The sequence below is a fragment of the Gadus chalcogrammus genome, chromosome 14 (genome assembly GCF_026213295.1).
Source record: "Gadus chalcogrammus isolate NIFS_2021 chromosome 14, NIFS_Gcha_1.0, whole genome shotgun sequence".
Taxonomy (NCBI): domain Eukaryota; kingdom Metazoa; phylum Chordata; class Actinopteri; order Gadiformes; family Gadidae; genus Gadus; species Gadus chalcogrammus.
Window position 1 is genome coordinate 26709600 of NC_079425.1, and position 16742 is coordinate 26726341.

At 48.2% G+C, this 16742-nt stretch overlaps 1 pseudogene; it reads left to right on the forward strand.

Annotated features, from left to right (window-relative positions):
- The first annotated feature begins 10415 nt into the window (after window positions 1–10415).
- Window positions 10416–16742, forward strand: part of LOC130402997 (cap-specific mRNA (nucleoside-2'-O-)-methyltransferase 2-like) — a 6975-nt pseudogene continuing 648 nt past the window's right edge.

Here is a 16742-nt window from a genome sequence, read left to right on the forward strand (position 1 = left end):
AGTGCTTCCTAGCGTTTGTAACGTCGGACTTTGGGAACGACTTGGTAGTGTGGAAGCGCTTCCGCTTCCGCTTTTTAATACTGCGTGTCCGCTTGTAAACACGTGCGCTTATGAATAAAACATGACAGCAATCAAGCTGATCGATATTTATTTGACTTTTGTCTGTTATGAATGTGGTCATGTCTCCTTCGCATGGAGCCTCTTTGGGGAAGTCACAAAAGCTTTGTTGTGGTTGATCGAATTGTCTTTATTAAAAGGAAAATCCATTCAATTTTTATAAAACTAAGTGAAATTGTCTGAGAACTTAATTCATGCATCACATTTACAGTACGGTTGATTACTATTATGCAGGGGGGAAAAGAAGAAAGAGATGATAAACGTGTATTTATTTGGATATATTATTTAACTGATCTGATTCATTCATTCATATATGCCTACAATCTACCAGTGCTTTGAACACAAAAGTATATCATATAAAATACAATTATATACGTTCATTAAAAATTACAAACATTGCAAATGATCGGTTGTGCATTCATTTTACAACATTGGATAGTGGCACTATCCCTTCCACCGGTAAACAAATGTTTGTGCGCCACCCTAAGGCGCACAAAAGCCTCCGTTTGCTGGGCTGACCCTAAAAAAAAAGATTCAACACAAACATAAATAGGTATACATAAATAATGTAATCTTGTGAGCGAGTAAATTGACATTGGTGACAGTGGTGTTTAACACCAGCTACGTCCATGCAAAATATAGCAACGTATATCATTAAGTTGCAAAAACGTTTGAAAAGTGGCACAGGTCTTTAGGCTTGATTATTTGCATTAACATGATGAATCTATAAAAAGCAATACGGCACAAAATATTTCTGAAAACTAATATGACTTCACTTCGTTTGAACGTGTACAGCTCTGCCATTTTCAAAAACCCGCCCAGTGAACGCAGAGGATTGTGGGTAGTTTTGGCTCGTCTACGATGCAGCGATGCATCCTTGAAAAATCTCGGAATTCTCAAAAACAAAGGACGCAAAAATGGCGCGGCTTTCGAGTGTCCTCAACATTGGAACAGTGCTTGTCGGCGTTCTATGACGTAGCGTCCTTAAAAGGGCGGCCGTTGAGCATGCTCCCTTAAGGTGCGGCCACGCAAGACGCGTATCTCGCGTAATTTTTACGCGAGATACGCGCGTAAAATGTTGCTTGACCATTTTGTGTCAAAAATGGTCGCATATGCGCCATACGCGCCTACGTCACTCGCCTAGATGAGTCCATGTCCATGCAAGTGAACGGAGCGTTCCCTCTTCGTCATAACTATCAAACCAAACATCCTTCACATTCACCGAGTGAACCTTACGAAAGTAAAATGCACATTTCTCGCTAAAAATGTTTCCATAAACGCATTTAATGGCGTAACTATGTTACTATTTCCACCCAGAATAAAGAAAGTTGTCGGCCGTGGCTTTGCCGGAGTCCGAGGTAGGAAACCCAAACGCCGCCGTGTTTGGGTGATAGAGTTTAGATCGGGTTCGATTAAATAATCTCGGATATAAATAACAATAATCGGGTTAAATAACTTCACATGGTGTGTCTGGTGTGTTTCCAGCATTCGTAGTGTTGATCAGCAGATATATAGTCCGCCAAGACGTTGAGGTTGCTTAGTAACCAGAGACTCTGTCCATGCAAGTGAACGGAGCGTTCCCTCTTCGTCATAACTATCAAACCAAACATCCTTCACATTCACCGAGCGAACATTATGAAAGTAAAATGCACATTTCTCGCTAGAAATGTTTCCATAAAAGCATTTAATGGCGTAACTATGTTCCTATTTCCACCCAGAATAAAGAAAGTTGTCGGCCGTGGCTGCGCTGGAGTCCGAGGTAGGAAACCCAAACGCCGCCGTGTTTGGGTGATAGAGTTTAGATCGGGTTAGATTAAATAATCTCGGATATAAATAACAATAATCGGGTTAAATAACTTCACATGGTGTGTCTGGTGTGTTTCCAGCATTCGTAGTGTTGATCAGCAGATATATAGTCCGCCAAGACGTTGAGGTTGCTTAGTAACCAGAAACTCTGTCCATGCAAGTGAACGGAGCGTTCCCTCTTCGTCATAACTATCAAACCAAACATCCTTCACATTCACCGAGCGAACATTATGAAAGTAAAATGCACATTTCTCGCTAGAAATGTTTCCATAAAAGCATTTAATGGCGTAACTATGTTACTATTTCCACACAGAATAAAGAAAGATGTCGGCCATATGCTTCTGTCCAAGCTCACTACTCTCTGCCAGTGACGTCGGGTCAAGCTCAACGCTGATTGGGCAACGCGGCTAATCGTCATGCGTATGAGCGTAAAAAGTTCAATTTTTTGAACTCTTGAAATGTACGCGATATACGCGATATACGCGCGTATAGCGCGTAAATATACGCGCCTCATACGTAAAATGTTGCTTATACGCGTGAAACGCGTAATACGCGTGTAAAACAATGGTTCCCCATGGAAAAAATGGCGATTTTATACGCGAAGTACGCGAGATACGCGTCTGGTGTGGCCGCACCTTTAGCTGTGTTCGAAATCGTTCCCTATACACTCGTTCCCTATTCCCTATATAGTGTACATGATATAGTGCACTATATAGGGAATAGGGAACGAGAATTCGGACACTACGCCTAACATTTCTAAACGTCATTTGCGTCAGTAAATGCGCCTGGTATTTGTGTGACGTGATGCGCCGACATCATCTAAACAAACCGGGCTGGAGGTTGTATTGATGTTGAATGTTACATTTCCTTGTTCAAGTTTTTTTAAATTAATTTTGAATGTTAAATCCCAAATAAATTGTTGACATTTCTAAACACAAGCCGGAGACCCCATCATTAAATGTATTCGTTTTCGCGGTTATTCAGCTTCTTCTTCTCCCCTGGAAAAATACAACAGCATTGCACTGTGGTATACGGGAGTAACATGTAGGGAACATCGTATGTACCCTATTTTAAGTCCACTATATAGTGCCCTATTTAGTGGACCACTGAGAATTCGAACACCCTACATAATGGCGTGCACCCTATTTAGTGCACTACATCCATGATAGGGAACGATTTCGAACACAGCTCTTGACATTGGGAAACAGCCTCGGTCTTGTCCACGCCAGTCGCAGGGAGCGTGACGTCACATACGAGACGTGCAGTCTTTCTCATTGGGTTTTCTCTACAGCCTTTAACTGAACAATTGCACAATAAACGGTCAAACTCTTGGCATGAAAAATAATAATTTCCGGTATTTCCGGTATTCCGTTAGAGCCCCATGGCTCTACCCAAAGGGGTAGGGGTCGGGGTGGGGTCGTGAGTTAGAGGCCATAGGCCTCAGAGAAAAGGTGTGCTTTCATGTACTTTTTGAAAGTCTCCACGGAAGGGGCACAGCGGATGTTGGGGGGGAGCTGGTTCCACAGAGTGGGGGGTCGGACACGCAAAAGGCCCTATCCCCAAATGTCTTGAGTCTCGTACGGGGAATTGCCAGCTGGTCCTTGTCAGATGACCTGAGGGACCGCAGGGGGGTGTAGGGGTAGAGGAGGTCAGAGAGGTAACGGGGGCCCAGAGCGTTAAGGGACTTGTATGTGAGTAATATAATTTTGAATTTAATGCAGAACTTGACTGGTAACCAGTGGAGCTGCATCAGGGTGGGGGTGATGGGCTGCCAGGGCTTAATGCCAGTTAAGACCCTGGCAGCTGAGTTCTGCACATATTGCAGTCTGTTCAGGGTTTTAGAGGGCGTTTTATGGCGTTGCAGTAGTCCAGGCGGGTAGAAATGAAGCAGTGGATCAGGGTTTCGGAAACTGAGTCTGAGAGTGAGGGTCGGAGTCGTGCAACGTTCTTCAGGTGGTAGAATGCAGATCTTGTGACGTTCTTAAGGCCAATTTCCACCAGAACCGGCACGGAAGCGCCACGGCAGCGAAGCGGCTGTGTTCCGACTGATGGCTCAAGACATGCATAATTAGAATAATTATTCATACAATATTATTCATGAGTTATATTCAAAGCATATATATTATAATATACATTATAATATACATATATATACCTTATAATCAACCATACACATAACCCATTAAATACGGTAGACCTATGATTTCTAGGCAACGTCCACTCGCGACACTGGACTTGCGAGGCATCGACGCAGACTTTCATTTTTTCTTTGCCACTGATTAGCTATTGATACCATAGATAGACTGTATAATATTACAATACCCTGTGAATTGCATAGGGATCGATCTGAGCTCATGAATATTCATGAGCAAAGGCAAACTGATTGGCTGTGGTCGTGTTCTGAGACACGGCAGCGAACCGGCAACTTTCAGAAATAGAAGAGGCAAGTATCGTAAACTAAGTGCCGGTTTGGGGACGGTTCCGTGCCGTGCAGGTGCCGTATCCAGTGGAATAGCCTACGTTGACTTCAATGGTTTCTATTTTTTTCGGCGACCGGTTCGCTGCCGTGGCGCTTCCGGTGGAAATTGGCCTTTAATGTGGGAATGGAATGATAGGATGGGGTCCAGGATGACACCCAGGTTGCGGACTACGACTGATGGGGGGATGGAGCAGCCATCCACTTCCAGGAGTAAATCACCAACCTTCCAGAGCAGGGACTTGGGGCCACCACCAGGAGTTCAGTTTTATGATGAGTGGACCAGGCGGGAGCTGAGTGGAGGGGTTTGGTGCTGATGCATAGTTGAGTGTCATCAGCATAACAGTGGAAACTGAGACCGTGGTGACAAAGAATTTGGCCAAGGGGGAGCATGTATATGGTGAAGAGGAGAGAGCCAAGCACAGATCCCTGCGGTACGCCATGATTGAGTGGAGCCAGGGGGGAGTTGGCATCTTTCAGGGTGACATATTGTTTGCGGTCGGAAAGGGACTGATAGCTTTGAAGGCGGCATTAACAACAATGATCTGACAATCAAGGCCCCCTCCACAGCACTCTGTTCTCTGTTCTCTGTTGACTGCACAGAGGTTCGCTGTTAAAAGTAATATTAGCAAGTGTATTTTAAGAGAAAACCTGTTTTAGAGAGTTAGAAAGGAATGTTTAAAGGTTGCGTAGGTGATTCGGTTTTTTGGCCATTTTTGCAAAATTACTTGAAATCCTTATCATAACCCGCTTACAGCCACTGAGTTAGAAGTACTGACATGAAAATTAAACTTGTCAATCATCTGTGGAACGGGCAGGGCTCGAAAAACTCAAGCCAATCATTTCCATTGCCACCGAGTTTCATTGGACAGTAAGTACGTCAATCAAACGGTCGTACTGCACTCCCCCCCCCCCCCCCCCCCCGCGCGACCCCTTCGTGCAGTACTCGTGACCAGAGCTCGTGACCAGAGCAAGCTCCTGTTTGTTGTTATCCTGCGGTATCTACTGGAACTAGGTTAAAGGTTGGGTATGCGATTTGCGAAACGCCAGCAGATTTTGAAAACACACAACTCAAATGGTCTACCCCCTCTCCTTCAACGCTGACTCTGACTCCACCCATTCCAAGTACCTGGAAGCGCAATCATGCACCTGAGCGCGAACAGAGATGCGCGGAGAGCGAGCCAGGCTAGCGTAGGTTTTTCGTTTAACAACATGGCACTACATTCAGCTGTAAGTTGCACCCAGTACCACGGGAAGTAGGGGTTTTGGGGGTGCTGCAACACCCCCTGTCCGAGGCCCTGTCTTATCACAGAAAACGATCATTTCTAAAAACTCCGGCCAAAGTGGAGATTTCTGAAACGCCGGTTGTGTGTTGTCGTGTCAAGGGGGAGAAACGGGATTTTAGGTTCTGAAGCGTCACATTATGCACCAGGAAATGCTTAACGTCATGTGAGCGCCCGCTGTACCGTATTGGTCCGAATATAAACACAAACCCCGACGACCTATATTTGGAAAAAGATTTGAAGACCAGATCTTGTTTTTATGAATAAATAAATTGTATTCATTGAAATAATATACGAAAATAAAAAGGCATAGAATAAAACACTGCATTGCCACTAAACAGTAGTGAAAATAGGCCGTACTGATGTGTACACCAAAGACTATTCCTGACACTCCTCTGCCCCGCTGTGTTCGCTCTGGCTGTGGTCGCTCCGAACTGTTTCGGCCCGTGGCAAAGCGAGTCATCCTCGCTGCTGTCCAAGGCATTTTGAGACGCAGCATTTATTTAATGCTCATATGACCTAGTGCTGAAAAAAGGTTATATGAAAAAGTGTGAGGGTAGCGGTGGTGCGCTAACTTGTTCTGGGAGCAGCTGGATGTGAACCATGGTGTGAAGGAAGTGAACACAACAATCGATTTTCAACTGTGCGCGCATGCACTGGTGTAATTGAGCTGCGCTGCTATATATCTTTTTTTATCAATGTAACGAGTTGCGAGTCTAGTGCAGGCTGAGGTTTTTTTTCCCAGCACCCCCTGCCGAGAATACGTTCTCGCGGCTATGGTTGCACCAGATGTTATAAACATTAAACGGTCACATAAATCATTACTATTTTTAGAAAATGTATGTTTGTTTCATATAATTGTATTGGAAGTCCTGGTTTTCACTAGGGTTGCTGCGGTGTGCACATTTTCACAACGAGTAATACACTCGTCTCAACACCGGTATTACCGAGTATAAACGGTATAAACTTTGAAACTAGGTATAAACACACAAGCATCGGTTTTTAGACCCTTCTCGTCCTTCAGTTGCCGCCAACGTTCGAAAGCAGCGACTAGGATTATTCTTGATTTCAGTTTTCTCTTTCAGCGTTTTTATTATCAATTACTCTCTAAAAAGAGTTTTCCTTCTCTTTGCTGGTGGTGGTGGTGGTGGTGGGGATGGTGGCGTCTTGTCTGCCATGGAAATTGTCTTCTACTGCTGGGTCCAAATGTGGATTAACTAGTTCCAGTAGCTACCGCAGGATAGCAACAAACAGGAGCTTGCTCTGGGTCACGAGCTCTGGGTCACGAGTACTGCACGAAGGGGTCGCGCGCGGGGCGCGGGGGAGGGGGAGTGCAGTACGACCGTTGATTGACGTACTTACTGTCCAATGCAACGAGGTGGCAATCCAAATGATTGGCTGGAGTTTTTCGAGCCCTGCCCGTTCCACAGATGATTGACTTGTTTAATTTTCATGTCAGTACTTCTAACTCAGTGCCTGTAAGCGGGTTATGATAAGGATTTCAAGTAATTTTGCAAATGGCCAAAAAAGCAAATTCCGTACCCAACCTTTAATCACATTTGGACCTAGCAGTAGAAGACAATTTCCATGGCAGACAAGACGCCACCATCCCCACCACCACCACCACCACCACCACCACCAGCAAAGAGAAGGAAACTCATTTTCAGAGAGTAATTGATAATAAAAACGCTGAAAGAGAAAAAACTGAAATCAAGAATAATCCTAGGCGCTGCTTTTGAACGTTTTGCGGCAACTGAAGACGAGAAGGGTCTAAAAAACCGATGCTTGTGTGGCGGTTGACCTAGTTTCAAAGTTTATACCGTTTATACTCTGTAATACCGGTGTTGAGACGAGTGTATTACTCGGCGTGAAAATGTCCACACCGCGGCAACCCTAGTGAAAACCAGGACTTCCAATACAATTATATGAAACAAACATACATTTTCTAAAAATAGTAATGATTTATGTGACCGTTTAATGTTTATAACATCTGGTGCAACCATAGCCGCGAGAACGTATTCTCAGCAGGGGGTGCTGGGAAAAAAAACCCAGCCTGCACTAGACTCGCAACTCGTCACAATGATAAAAAAGATATATAGCAGCGCAGCTCAATTACACCAGTGCATGCGCGCACAGTTGAAAATCGATCGTTGTGTTCACTTCCTTCACACCATGGTTCACATCCAGCTGCTCACAGAACAAGTTTAGCGCACCACCGCTACCCTCACACTTTTTCATATAACCTTTTTATAACCTCAGCACTAGGACATATGAGCATTAAATAAATGCTGCGTCTCAACCAGTGGCGGACTTAGCAATTTGGGGGCTCAAGGCGAATTTAGCTAGTGGGGCCCTCAACATTCATATGCGAGAAATAAGTTTTCAGATATCACACCATCGTATGTCAAAATGCAAAATATTTATTTAACAAAAATAATTTTAAAAGGAAATTGAAGCTTTCAGTGCTAACTGTATTTTTATATGTGCAATCAATAAACATATCTTTAAATAAAATGTACATCTGAATGCCAAAAAATAACTAAATGTAAAAAAGTAAAGCAGTGTGACAGAGCATTTGTAACTGAACTTAATGCTAAAGAATAATTATTAATCACAACAACACTTAAAGTGAAATATGAGAGAGAGGAGGCAGAGTTTGTGCATGTGTGAGAGAAAGAGAGAGAATGAGTATGTGAGAGAGAGGTCTGAGTGAGTGATGAAGAATGTCCCTGTGTGTGTGTGGCACCGGTTTTCATGCATCAGGGTCGGGATGTGTACCATCTGTAGAAATCTAGAACAGAAAAAATAAATGCAAACACATTAACAGTTAACACTTTTGTAATATGATACATAGTATGCAAAACCATTCAATTTGCTTGAGATGATAATGATTATATGATTAATTATCAAGCAGTCCACAGGAATGCACTGCAAAATCATTACCTCACTTCTTGTCCCTGTTTCTGTGCTGTCCTCTCTCTCCTTCTGTCCCTCTGTTTCTATACTCTCATCTGCTTCTCTCTCCCTGGTATGCCCATGTGCCTTACTGTCACTATCTTCCTGCTTCTTTTTCCTGTTTATTTCTCTTCTTATGAACACTGAACAGGTGGCAGTTTCTTCTCAAACAAATCTGACATTTCTCACTTTGCAGTAGCAGTAGGCCTACTCACCGCATCCTCCACGGCATTTTCGTTAGCTCCTCTCCTCCTCCTCCTGCTGCATCAACAGCCGGGCCCGGCGGCACCTCCTCCCCCCCCCTCCCCCTCCACCAAAACATTCGTGTCCGGTGGTGGTGTCACGCTAAAACAGCTTGTTAATTTTGGGAGAGCATCTGTTTTTAGTTTAGCCCTCTTCCTTCTTTTTCTTTTTGTAGCGCCACTTGGGTAGTGGCGCTTCATGTTGCTAATGTTGCTAAGTTCACGTCTTTGCTCATGAGTCACAACAACTGCATGGATGGAATATTCCATTTTAACGCGAAAGAGAGGGGGTGTGCACGTAATCGGTATTTCTTTGTAATTTATTCTGTTGTTCTTCTTTCCAATTTAAACATACAAAAATCACCAATTAAGAAAAAAATCAACATTTATCTGTGAATTACTGTCCAAAGGGCCCCAATTACCAGCTGTAGGCCTATGGGAAGTTTGCAGCTCCCAGTCAGGAGTGGCCCCTACAGTTGGAGGGGCCCAAGGCCGTTGCCTAGCAACGCCTCTATGCAAAGACCGCGCCTGGTCTCAACATGCCTTGGACAGCAGCGAGGATGACTCGCTTTGCCACGGGCCGAAACAGTTCGGAGCGACCACAGCCAGAGCGAACACAGCGGGGCAGAGGAGTGTCAGGAAGTCTTTGGTGTACACATCAGTACGGCCTATTTGCACTACTGTTTAGTGGCAATGCAGTGTTTTATTCTATGCCTTTTTTTTCGTATATTATTTCAATTAATACAATTTATTTATTCATGAAATCAAGATCTGGTCTTCAAATCTTTTTTCCAAATATAGGTCGTATTACAATGGGGTTTGTGTTTATATTCGGACCAATACGGTACAGCGGACGCTCAGATGACGTTAAGCATTTCCTGGTGCATAATGTGACGCTTCAGAACCTAAAATCCCGTTTCTCCCCGTTGATACGACAACACATAACCGGCGTTTCAGAAATCTCCACTTTGGCCGGAGTTTTTAGAAATGATCGTTTTCTGTGATAAGACAGGGCCTCGGACAGGGGTGTTGCAGCACCCTCAAAACCCCTACTTCCCGCGGTACTGGGTGCAATTTACAGCTGAATGTAGTGCCATGTTGTTAAACGAAAACCTACGCTAGCCTGGCTCGCTCTCGCGCATCTCTGTTCGCGCTCGTGCATGATTGCGCGTCCACGTACTTGGAATGGGTGGAGTCAGAGTCAGCGTTGAAGGAGAGGGGGTAGGACCATTTGAGTTATGTATTTTCAAAATCTGCTGGCGTTTCGCAAATCGCGTACCCAACCTTTAAGTATGTAAATGTAGAATAGGAACGAATAACAGAATCCCAATAATTAAGTAGGCCTACATCTCAGAAATTATGCCCAGCCTTTTGAGAATACAATGATTCTGAATCTGAAATAAAGACGAAATTGGTAGCGTTCTCCTTTAAGCTTCATAGCAGCTTCTAAGAAGCGCATGCGTATTCCGGGTGCGTTGGCATTTATTTCCGCCCTCCCTGCCGGCTTCTTCCGGGCCGCCAGAGGCGGTGCAGGCAGTGAAAACGTCATCCCAGCGGAAGCGTAGGTCCAGCGTGTATAGTCACGTGTGACCGACCCTTACTATAATTGACGTGATTCACATTCATGTTTACCTTTTAATCCTCGCTACGGGTAAGTTAACCGAACAGGTAGACATCCGGCCCCGCGGGGAGGGTGGTAGTGGACACCCGGCCAGGAGAGGAGCTTTGACAGCGCTGATAAACTGTTTACATATCCTCCTAACATATCCTAACATATCCTGGGCTCATTCCCCTTGGCAACAACAGAAGACAGTTATGGACCCAAGTCTTAAAAAATGCCGATTCGAGTCGTGATCATTTAAATCCTCTCTTTAGTAGATCGGCTCCAGCAGCCTTCCAGTTAACATTAGGTGTAGCCATCATACTCTTGTTGTTCCATTCAAAAGTTGTTCATTTGGACGTTGAGTTTCCAAAAAGCATTTATTCAGTGCATGAGGATGCGGTATTGTTTCAGAAGTAGTGAGATCTTTCGTTTCTGTAGTAGATAATGTGTGACGTCACTAGAGGAGGTTTTATGTCTATCTTATTGGAAAGATAAAGATATTATTGGAACATCTATAAGTGCACTACAAGACTACTCTGAAATCTCAGGAAGGACATTTCCAATTTTCATTACAATCTCAACCCTCTGACCTCCATTTAGATAATTTTTTATAACCCTAAACTACGCTTTATGTAGACCCAAATCAAACTACCAGCCCTGCTCCCTACAACTCTCACTCCTGGTTCCTCCATCCTGTGTCTGCATCTACTCAACTCTCACGAGACTTCCCTCTGAGCGAGACCCCCATGAGACTTGGTTAGACATGATGTGGGCTTGTTTTGGAAGCATTTAATGATTAGGCGTTTTTACGTTGTTGTATTTGGTACTGCCAGAACCAATGGAGCTGTCCTGCTAGAAGTTCTAGACTTTAGTTTAGAAACACTGTATCTACATGGAGGCCTTCTGGCAGTAATGTTGTTTGGACATCAAACGATGTATCCCAAAGAAGGCTTCAGGGTTTAAGAAAGAGTTTCCCGAGAACACGGTTACTAAATGCCTGTTGCCCTTCCGCTGTCATTACTATTTACGTTGTTTCATCCCTCTCTCTCCTCTGAGGAGGAGGATGGGCAGAGCTCATGGATCGAGGAAAAAAGCCGGCCGGCGCCGCAGTCCAACATGGCCGTGGACCCTGACACGGCGACCCTTGACCCTGACATTGCGACGGAGGTGGAGGAGCTCTTCAGCAAGCGGAGAACGTTCACCAAACCGTCCAGCGAGGAGTGGCTGCTCCCCGACCCCAACGAGGTCCTCACCACACCCCCAGCAGCAGCACCCCGAGCTGCAGGCGCTGAAGGCGTCCCTGAACGCGGTGAAGAGCCGGCTCAGTGACCAGGACCTTCCAAGTGGCAGTGGCACACCGGCTCCACCAACCGGGCGGGGAAGGTCATCGCCGCCTGCGATCGGCAGCCAACGCAGAGATCTGCACGCAGGCCTGGTGTAAGTTCTACGAGATCCTGGGGACCTTCCCGCTGCTCCCGAGGCGGCGGTGGCGGCAGGGGCGCTGAACACGGTCCACCTCTGCGAGGCGCCCGGCGCCTTCGTCTCGGCGCTAAACCACTACACCCAGACCAGCGAGGCCACCCGCTACTGGGACTGGGCCTGGGCGGCCGCCACACGCTCAACCCCTACCACGAGGGCAACGGCGGCCACGCCACGGGGCCGACGACGGCTCATCGCCCAACACTCTACCCTGGTGGTCGTGAGGCTCGCGGGCCAACACACACGGGCGACCTCACCAGCCTGAAGAGAACCTGCTGCAGCTGCAGGGCGCAGTGGCCCACATGCCGCGGGTGGACCTGGTGACGGCGGACGGCAGCTTTGACTGCCTGGAGGCCCCCGACGAGCAGGAGGCGTGGGTGGCGTCGCTGGCCTCTGCGAGGCGGTGGCCGGTCTGCTGCTGCTCAGCAGCGGGGGCGCGCTGGTGCTCAAGATGTTCACGCTGTACGAGCACTGTCCGTGTGCGTGACCCTACCTGCTCAACTGCGCTTCAGCTCCGTCAGCGTCTCAAGCCGCCACCAGCAAGGCGGGGAACTCGGAGGTGTACGTGGTGGGCGGGGCCACTACGGCAAGGATGCGGCCCGGCCGCTGGTGGCGAAGCTGCTCCGGAGCTACGGGCCGGGCATGGCGGACGGGCCGGCGCTTTTCCCCGCGGCGGTGATCCCGGCGTCGTACCTGCGGCAGCACCTGGAGGTGTGCTCCTACTTTCACGAGCGGCAGGTGGCCACCATCACGGAGAACCTCAGCCTGTTCCCCTTGATGAGCGCCGAGCAGAGGGGGCGTCTGGAGCGCCTCAGGGACCTCACGGCCCAGCAGTACCTGCTCCGCTTCAGGGTAGGCTCTCTCGCTATGCACACACCGTTCGGACCGGCTGGGCCACGACTAACACCGAGGAGGTTTGAAAGATCCTGCAAGTCATCATTATCCTCTTCAGTATAATCATAGAATATAATAATTATAATATGGTAATCATTCAATAGATGGATGTGGTCAATAGATCCCCACCACTGTTTGTTGCTATTGGTTACACTACAGACCCTAAAGCTGCGCCTGTCCTGTCTGTGTTTCTGAAGGTGAGCTTCCTGCCACGCGGCCGCTGGCTCTCCCGCGGCGCCGTAAGCCCGCCTTCCTCAGTGTGGCGGGGGGGGGGGGCGGCGGCGGGACTCAAGCGCCACATGGGCTCCTTCAACGCGCGGCGGGAGCTGCGGGGCCTGAGCTGGTGGCAGCGCCTGGAGCGTGGTCGCCACGGCGACTGGGTGAGGCCCACTGCGACGAGGAGGGGGGCGACGTGCTGGAGGGGCCGGCGGACTGCGCCCCATTTCCTGGTTCACTGTCGCGGGGGCGGCGCTCTCGGAGGTGAGGAACTCCCCGTTCTGCCAGGGGGGGCTGCTGGGCCAGCTGAATGAGGCGCTGGGGGGGGCGGCCCTCCGCCGGGGACCGCCTCCCCCCTGCGGCGCCTGCCAGGCGGGCCCCGCCGCCGCCGCGGGGCCAGGTGGCCCCGCCCGGTGACGGGGGCGGGGCCCGGACGCGTTGCCTGGTGGTGGGCGCAGGGTGGTGTGGGCCAGCGGCCGGGGGCCAGAGCCCCGCCCTCACGCTGTCGTTCTCCGAGGAGCCGGCCTTCCCAGAGGGGGGGCTGCTGGTGCTGCACGACGGTGAGCCGGGTACCAGAGGGCGCTGCTGGGGGTCCTGCTGGGGGGCCCTGGGGGGGCTGGGCCCCGGCGACGCCCTGCTGCTGCCCCTGGCGGCCGCCACGCGGCTCATGGCTGGCCTCGTCTTCTGCCTCCGCGCCGCCTTCCGCTCGGTCGCCTTCCGCTGCCCTCCCGGGGGGCCGGGTGGGGGCGCTGCTGCTCTGCTCCGGGTTCTGCCCGAAGCCGCCGCCCCCCTCCTGTCCCGCTGGCGGACCTCCGGGACCACATGGAGCGACTGGCCGAGGGCGCGGACCAGTCCTCGGAGGCCCCGCAGCAGGTGCTGCAGTTCGTCCCTATGGAGGAGCTCTGGGGGGGGGGCTGACGGGTTCCTCTCCGCCCTGAACTCGTCCGTCGTCCGGCAGAAGCTGCACCTCCTCCTGCAGAGGCCCGGGCCCTGGGGGGGGGGAGGGGGGGGGGGGAGAGACCAGGGGAGACCGGGGGAGACCAGGGAACGGTGAAGGTCCCTGCACGGAGGATGGTTTGGTTCATGTTTGATCCTATGCAAACATTTCTAATATTTAGGTAGAAATGTATCCATTCAGTTATTAAAGGTAAACGGGCCATCACATATCCGTTCCGCTTAAAATACAATCAAAGACCCTGGCCTTTTAGTTTTTTATCAATATTCAAAAGGTGTGTTCACCTTTATGCTGATATGCATGCTGGTTGATGTTTTGAGTTTATATGAGTAGAATATAATTAATTGCACAACTATTCAGCATCTGCGTTCCTGTATCATGCTATTTCTTACTTATTCTAAAAAAGGAAATTTTTATTTAACAAAACGAATAACTATTCCTCTAACACTGCATCCTTGTTTATTTATATTGCATATTCCTGTTTTTACAAAATTACATATTTGGGTGCATGAATTGTTTGCACCGATGTGTGTTCATATTCAAATGGACTAAAGACTGGAGCGAGTCAGTGTGTGCGGATAAGTCGAGAGTTGCTGCTCTTCGTGTGCAATTGTATTAGTCGAACCCAGTGCTTCTGCCTCCCCAGCTCCTGATTTGGACTGGAGTGTGTGCATGGCGCGCGCGTGCACGTGCATGTGCATGTATGTTCATGTATTATGTAAGTGACGGTGAGAAGGTGGGGCCTGGGATACATCATTGAGTGAGATGATGTAATGCCATCGCGGCGTGCACCAAAACATATTTCAAATCTATATTCCCTACCACTTTTTGCGTCTTCTTCTGATGCCAAACGTGTGTTTGTGCTATCGGGAGCGCTGGGCGGAAGGTCTGACGGAGCTCCAATGGGGCTGAGAGAGAGCCTGAGCAGAGCGCCTGCAGACGGCCCCCTGCGCGTCCGCTCCGCTTAACTAAACTCTTCTCACCATCTGCGAGTACAAGATAAGTCGACGCAGCGGCCGGGCCCGGCCCGTTTTACGTACACCTGACCCCGTAGCGGCTCTCCTGCAGGGTAGCCTACCTTTGGCGCTGGCACCGCCAGGGAGGATGAGCAGATGGCTGGCCCGACATGAAGCGCCCGGGACGGCCCTCCAGCGCCGGGGTCCCCGCTCCACGGAGGGCTATAAATAGGATGGCTCAGGGTAGCACAGGGAATCATTCTTCCTCTTTGATTCAGGGAGGCTAGGAAAACAACTTTACACAACACATCATTTGCATTCAATCTATTTAGGTATGTAAATGTGTTCTATTTCTGTTTGTAAAAACTATTACAACATTTATTTAGTTCTGTAGAGACCAAGCACAGTACACAGACAGAGCCGTTGCTTTAGGCCTACTGCAAAATGCAGATGAAAGGAAACAGACTATTATCTTTGGGCGTATTCACACCAGGAAGGTCCTTAGTTCGATCTCTTTGGTCGGACCAAAACGCAAAGTTTATTTTGGTTTGTTTGCGATTCCTTTTCACATTGCAATTTTCGCAGAGTCCGAGAATCTGTCAACAACGCAAGCGTGTGCATAGGTCGTTCAAAACGGTCGGGGGCGGTACGGGCGTAACGCATAAAAAAAAAGTAAACAAACTATGGAGATTAGGAGATTCCGCGTGCTGCCCTCGTTTTGCTTATACTGATTGGTTTCATACAGTTACAAACATTTGCAGTATTTGGAGCATCAGAGGCGTTTGGCACAACGTCGATTTTATGATGTTATGCTATCCGAAGACCGCTCGAACGCCTTCACACCCACCTTGTAGCCTGAATGTATTAAATGCATCGGATTTTTTTTTTTAAGTGTTCTCCAACATAGGCTACTTATATGTTGGCGTCTGCCCAAATATCCTACATTTCGTCTCCTCTTCGCTCCATGTGAGCGACAAATCATTTTAACGGGTCTGATAACGTGACGTTGATCTTTGAATTAACCGCGCTAATCAAACAATATAAATTAATAAACAAGCAGCAATGGGAGTCTGTTGCGTCCAATAAGGAATATTATTTTAGAACTGGGTCGGACCGAGCGCGGTCGCATTCACATCTCAATCGAACCGCACCAGGGTTCGTTTGGAAGCGAACCGATACCACCTCTCGGCTGGGTCTCGGACCGGCTGTTTGGTCCGCCTCAGAGTTCGATGTTTTGTATTCACACCAGCCCAAAAGGTCCGCACCAGCGATTTTTTTGGTTGGTTCGAACCAAACAAGGCAGGTGTGAATACGCCCTATTTCCGTGCTGACGCCAACCACCTGCTCGTTGGGTTTAAACGTCGCCCTTCTAATGGACTAGCCAGGGATTCTGATGCACCATATAAACAAATGCAAACGTTAATAGTATCTGTATTAGTAGAATGCAGCTATAAAAAAACAAGAATGCCATAATATAGGTTAATATTTTGTAATATATATTACGAATAAGCCTAACTATTTAAAGATAATTAAAGCAGAACCACTAAAACTGCAAGAAAGAGAATATGTGCGCGTGTGTGTGTGTGTTTGCGTGTGTGCACGTGTTGTTGTGTGCTGTGTGTGTGTGCTATTTGTGTGTGGTGTGTGTGTGGTGTGGTGTAGTTTGTGTGGTGTGTGGTGTGTGTGTGGTGTGTGTGTGTGTGTGTGTGTGTGTGTGTGTGTGTGTGGTGGTGTGTGTGTGTGTGTGTGTGTGGTGTGTG